At 40.2% G+C, this 6,000-nt stretch overlaps 1 long non-coding RNA gene across 1 annotated transcript in view; it reads left to right on the top strand.

Annotated features, from left to right (window-relative positions):
• LOC144004662 (uncharacterized) overlaps positions 1-5,180 on the top strand; it is a 55,006-nt gene extending 49,826 nt beyond the window's left edge. The window contains exon 8 of the long non-coding RNA XR_013279425.1: positions 5,072-5,180. This is a non-coding gene — a long non-coding RNA (uncharacterized LOC144004662). The remainder of the gene's footprint in view (positions 1-5,071) is intronic.
• Positions 5,181-6,000: the final 820 nt, after the last annotated feature.

Consider the following 6,000-nt stretch of genomic DNA (forward strand, 5'->3'; position numbering starts at 1 on the left):
TGTGGACCAGCCCTAAATTACGGAGCTCAACTGTAATCATGTTGTTCCGAAAAATAACAAATGCAAATGGAATGCGGCAACACTTTACGGGTATACGTTCCGGACGTGTTAAATCGACCTGTTTTGCATATATATTGTTCCCAGAATGCATTGCGTGGCGCAGTTAATGACGTTATAAGGACGCTAATCTTTGTCAAATCTATTTGTGTTACCAGTAATTGAATTGGTGGCGTATTTAACACGTTTGTCAGTCTATGATTAAAAAAATAATAAGAATTAAACCGTAACTTTAAGTTGTGTGTAAAATGACATCCAGATTCCCCCACACAAGTTGCATTGCTCATCTGAGGACTGCTTGTGAAATTTTAATGTTTTGATTGTGGCTGGCTGATTAATTAGTCCGACATTACAATTTTTTTCTTTTTTTTTTTCTTTACAAAATCATCTCATCATCGGATCAGGCCCGCAAAGGGGTTTAATCCGGCCCGCGGGCCGTATGTTTGACACCCCTGCTGTAACCTGTAATTCAGACATTTGTTTCTAAATCTGTTATACATGATGGAAGATAATTGAAAACAAGTGCAGAGACTGAGAAGTATGTAGTAGCCTACTTGTGGCGATAAATTGTTTTTTTACCGTTTCAGTTTTGCTGTGTACCTTTGTTAGCAATCAGCGGTTGGTTATCCAGCACCCATATGGCATACAGTTTAGCTAGCTATACGTACACCTTGAAAATCGGGAGGCGTGGCCACTTTAGAGTGCCACGTTGTTGGCAGTAAGTGCACGGTAGTTACAAGAAGGCGTAAGAGTTAGTGAGATTAAAAAAAAGTCGTTTTTTAAAGTGTGAAGTAGGACTTAACGCTGTTGTTGCTGCTTTAGAGCGCCTCGTTGTTGCGACGTGAAACATTTCTCGAGAGCCACTAAATTTTGACTTCAATCGGTACCTTACACACAGGAAAGGACTGTGAGCTGGGAAAAATTATGAGACATGAAATTTAGCTTTCAAGGGGGCTATAAAATTATGGCTACAATATAAACTTATACAGTAGGTAGCCCAAGTACAGACCTGGCGTGTTCATTCATCACGCAGCTAGCCAGCACCTCTGCGGAATTGACAATGACGCTGTGAGGAAAGCATGAAAAGCAAAGCACAAACACAAAAGCAAGACTTGTTTTCAAGCATCCTAATGGGACAAATTTGCTCTGCCAGTTTTCCCCCCATCTTGTTCACCAAAGGGTAGAATTTGAGCTTTTATTTTGGATGACAATACATCATACAGATGGAGTTGTATTCATAATAAGAAACACTAAAAAAATAAATATATCTTGAATGTCTCCCTCTGTGGGTAAAAGAAGCAAAGCTACCTTCCAAAGCAATCTTGTGTGGAATACACAAAAAATGCCTCATGGACAGTTCCTCAGGAGTTTTGGATCTCAGTGCCAAGAGTAAACACTCTAAAGCGACTTGGAGGGGGGAGTTCTTAAGTGAGCGCCGATCATCAAGATCGACATTTGTTCGAAACGCGAACAAAGCGACATTTGCATTTAGATGTGCTGGAGAGACATCAACAAACAAGCATGCTGGGAAACAATAATGCTGAATGACGCCCAGGCATTAGTGTGACTGAGTGGCTCCTTGTCATTCGACTGCAGAATTGCCCACAGAAGCATATTATATTGTACTTGGTCTATGCTTATGATATACAGTTCGTTTATAGAGTAGATGGAAACAAACTCGTTCCACTTTGAAATGTATATTAAATATGTATCGAGTCATCTATCTTCAAATTCACGGTCCTGACAAGTTCATTCAAATGTATGTAAAATGACAACAAAAAGTCATCTCATCATTCCCTCTCGAATCCAATCAGTCAAATCGAACCGTCCCAGAATTGGTTTGCACCCCACGTATCGAAAACCGTATCGAATTGTCTTTTATGGAGAGATGCGCACCCCTAATGTGTATGTTTTTGAAATAAATAAATATATATATATATATATATATATATATATATATATATATATATATATATGTATATGTATGTATGTACTTGCAGTGTGAAAATTCTGTACCATATCCTTAATATTGTACGTAAAACTAAAAAACATGAATCACAGTGAAATAGTACAACAAACGGCTGCTTTAAAGGGCTTGTACGTTGGAGACGAACGTTCTTATCAAGCAGAAACGCTGCAGCTGTCTTCTCTTGTGTTCTACGCTTGCAAAATGAAGTTTTGGCACTTTAGAGTACTTGGCGCGAGGAGGTGGGGGGGAGGGGGGGGGGGGGGGGGAGCACAATTAAAGCTTTCATGTTAGAATGTCAGTCATGAGTTGGACTCTTTTATAGATAGGGATGGAGGAGGAGTTGCTGGGAGTTGAGGGGGGCGTCATATGTAAGACAAGATGTGCAATTGTTTTGATCTCTTAAGTGATAAGTGAAGATTTAGATGGTTAGCAGGGAAAAAAAAAAAAAGACGCTTGGCTCATACAATTCCAACCTTGATCTCTCCACAATGATTATGAGACATATATATATATATATATATATATATATATATATATATATATAGAGAGAGAGAGAACAGTTTGTATATACATATGCTCTTACTTTTTTAGCACTGTATGCAAATTAAAGGAGCGGCCCTGTTTGAGTCTCATTGCAGTATTTATACTACCATAGCTATTTTAAAAAGGTTCCTTTACACCTGTTATGTTCTGGGGTTGGATCCCAAAAACGCAGACACAAATAAGATTTTAACTATTTATTCACATCTAGAGGCATGGAACAAACTTCACTAGACGAGAAACAGAGTTGCACAGAGGAACAGAGGGAATAATCTGACGAAAACACACATTTCTCAGATAGTTTATATAGACAGTAAATCGATCTGATTGGTCGTGGATAGACATGTGGGTAAGAGGACTGACATGGAATTATCTGTTTGGCTGTTGACTAAAGGGATTAAAGATTCCTGACATCACATACCTTCTGACATCACGTAACGTAATTACCAGTTGAAACTAGATGCCGATTACATCAGTTCAAAACAGACACTTGACCTCATGGTCGTGACACAAACGTAACCCTTGCCTGACCCTAGTCATGACAGTAAACATAACCCTAACATGACCCTAATTACAGTAAGCATAACCCTTGCAAGACCTAATCATAACTCTGGCATGACCCAGTCATGACAACACCTTATTATTGCTCAAGTTATGTATCGTCATGCTTAGGTGGGTGTCAATTAGGTGACCCAACCATGTAATTGATTTCCACCCTGTCGCCTTCTTGGCGTCAGTGTTCGCTACAGTTCCTCAGCGCTTCTTTTTCCCGTCCTGCTCTGAGGCCTTGTGCCAACCCACCTTCCTCATGTATGTGCACTCCGTTTTCATTTGGGCTGCTAAATATGATCTATGTAATCCATTTAGGACATACTAAGACTCTTATTTCATTATCTAAAGCTCTGTGAGGCGCGAGTGAGACACCCGGTCATAATCGACTGACCGTTGCTGCCATTACGGTAAAATCAGATACGAGAACAAATTAATTTTTTGTGTGAGATCAGCCAAGTCCTTTCGACTCATGACAATTACAATAAATCCCTCGAAAGTAAGGATGCCGGAACCTTCAGCAGGTAATTAAAACAGATGATGTGAACAACAGCGCAATGTAGCTAAAGTCAGTCATTTTCGCATCTTTTTACGGGTCACCGTAAATGGCAACGACACGGAATGTGGTCAACCTGGCAAGTATCGGAACCGTAATAGAAGCGGTATTGCACCTGATTTGAAGGGAATTAGGTAATACCAGGACAGAGGTGTGAAGTTTGACACCTGACACTCACTTTTCTGCTTCAGGTGTTTTGTGAAATCTGACATTTTTTCACCTTTTTCCGGGTGGCTGGTCTGCATAAACAGCACTGATGCAGAATTGAGCCTGGGTCTAAGGGAAGACAAGTGTGAAATTTGACACATGACACTCACTTCTCCTGCCTTGCTTTGTGTAAACTGGTGTATTTTTTTATTTTTTTTTTATTTTTTATTTTTTCCATGGGTCGCTCTTCTGTAGAAATGACAATTTTCAGTCTCTGGAGGATGTATCAGAACCGTTGAAAATGCTTTTATTTTTTATTTATTTTAAATCGGGAAATTCAGCAAAGTCGGGTCAAACGTGTGAAGTTTGACACCTGCCACTCACTTGTGTTGATTTGTACAAGCTGACATTTTTCCGAGTCACCGTTCTGTATGGAGAGCATTGACGCTGTATCGAGTAGGGATGTAACGATATCAAAACGTCACGATACGATATCACAATATAATTATCATGATATTGTGGGGAGGTCGGTGATATTTATATAAGGTTACAATGTTGAAAAAAAATCAGCTCGTACTAAAAACAAAAGCACAATATTGTGCTTTTGTACATAATTATGTTGTTGTTCATGCACGCACACATTTAGTTCCGCCACATATTGACTCACTTCACAAGCAAATTACATTCCCCTTCATCTGACCATTAGCGTAGAAGGGCCAAAACATGCCTTGTGAAAATTAAACTGCACTAAAAAAAACTAGCCACCAGAGGGTGCTAGAACTGCACAAATGGAAATCAACCTGACTTTTTTTAAACAGATGTGCTGCTTTTAAATATCGTGAACATGACGACGATATTCTGGCAGTGTTAATATCACCATATCGCACTTATCGTTACGTCTCTAATATCGAGACACCCGACACTCACTGTTGTTTTAAAAATCTGTAATTTTTCCAGTCTTGATGTTTTTTATGAACAACAGAATATCCTGGCAATTTTCCGCCTTCTAAGGTAGTAACAAAATTTGGACGGCACTTGTATCCCATTCCTTCAACAGCATTTTTGCACCTTTTCTGGTTTTAGTTGACCTGGAGATTTTCCGACTTCAAAGAGTTGTGGTGTAAAGTTTGACACCTGATACACTCACATCTCCAGCCATATTGTCAAACCAGGCATTTAAAAAAAATAAATGGCACAGACGGACAAAGTTAAAAGGGGGTCAAAGTCACCCTGGCAATTTTCTATCTTTGCAGGTAGTATCAGAGTTCCAGAGGCAGTGTGTGCCGGAATTCTACAAAGTCAGGACGGATGGAAAGGTTAACACCTGCCAATCACTTCTGTCACACTGTAGTTGTAAAAGCTAGCATTTCTTTGCCTTTTGTTGCAATACGGAATGGCGGGTACAGGCGGGTGAAGTCAACACATTTTTCCGCCTTTCATTCATAAATGAACAGGACCAATGAGAGCTGCGGCGAGAAAGACGTAACCTGTGTTACAGACAGACGGATGCTCTTTTGAGTGTTCTGTCCATCGCAAGTCTTGCAGGCGGTATTAAAGAGACGGGAAGAGAAGTTGTTTTCCTGGCAGCCTGTGTTCATTCCATCCGGATTCTTGTACACGCTGAACCTTGCTCGCCAAGGTTAACGCTGAAGTGCTGTTTTCAGATGCGCATTCCCGGGAAAGCATCGCGTCGACGTCACTAAAAGCTCCCGTCTGCGGCTTCTCTCGCTCTGTCTCAGCGAATGTGTGGGTTCATGTGCGTACACAAAAACGCACATTCTGTCAAAAAGGGCGCTGCATTCATTGAACTTTTAAAAAAAAAAAAAAAAAAAAAAAAAGTGTTGCTTTGCTACAAACTGTTGCAAATGCAAAACACAGCATAGGGCGCCCACTGTTCAAGCCTGGCCAGCCACAGGTGAGGGTTAGATTACAGAAAACAGAAAAATCTTTATTAGGTATACCTTGTCGTGTGCTGGAGTCGGATCCCAAAGCGCAGACACAAATTCAGTTATAACTATTTATTCACATCGAAAGGCGAGAAACAGAGAAAGCTGCACAGATGAACAGAAAGTAATAATCTGTCAAACACACACAATTCTCAGACTGCACCTACAGACAGTGAATCCATCTGATTGGTTGTTGCAAGTAAAGGACGGAAGAACGACATCACCTAAAGGATTAA

The sequence above is a fragment of the Festucalex cinctus genome, chromosome 17 (assembly GCF_051991245.1).
Source record: "Festucalex cinctus isolate MCC-2025b chromosome 17, RoL_Fcin_1.0, whole genome shotgun sequence".
Lineage (NCBI taxonomy): Eukaryota > Metazoa > Chordata > Actinopteri > Syngnathiformes > Syngnathidae > Festucalex > Festucalex cinctus.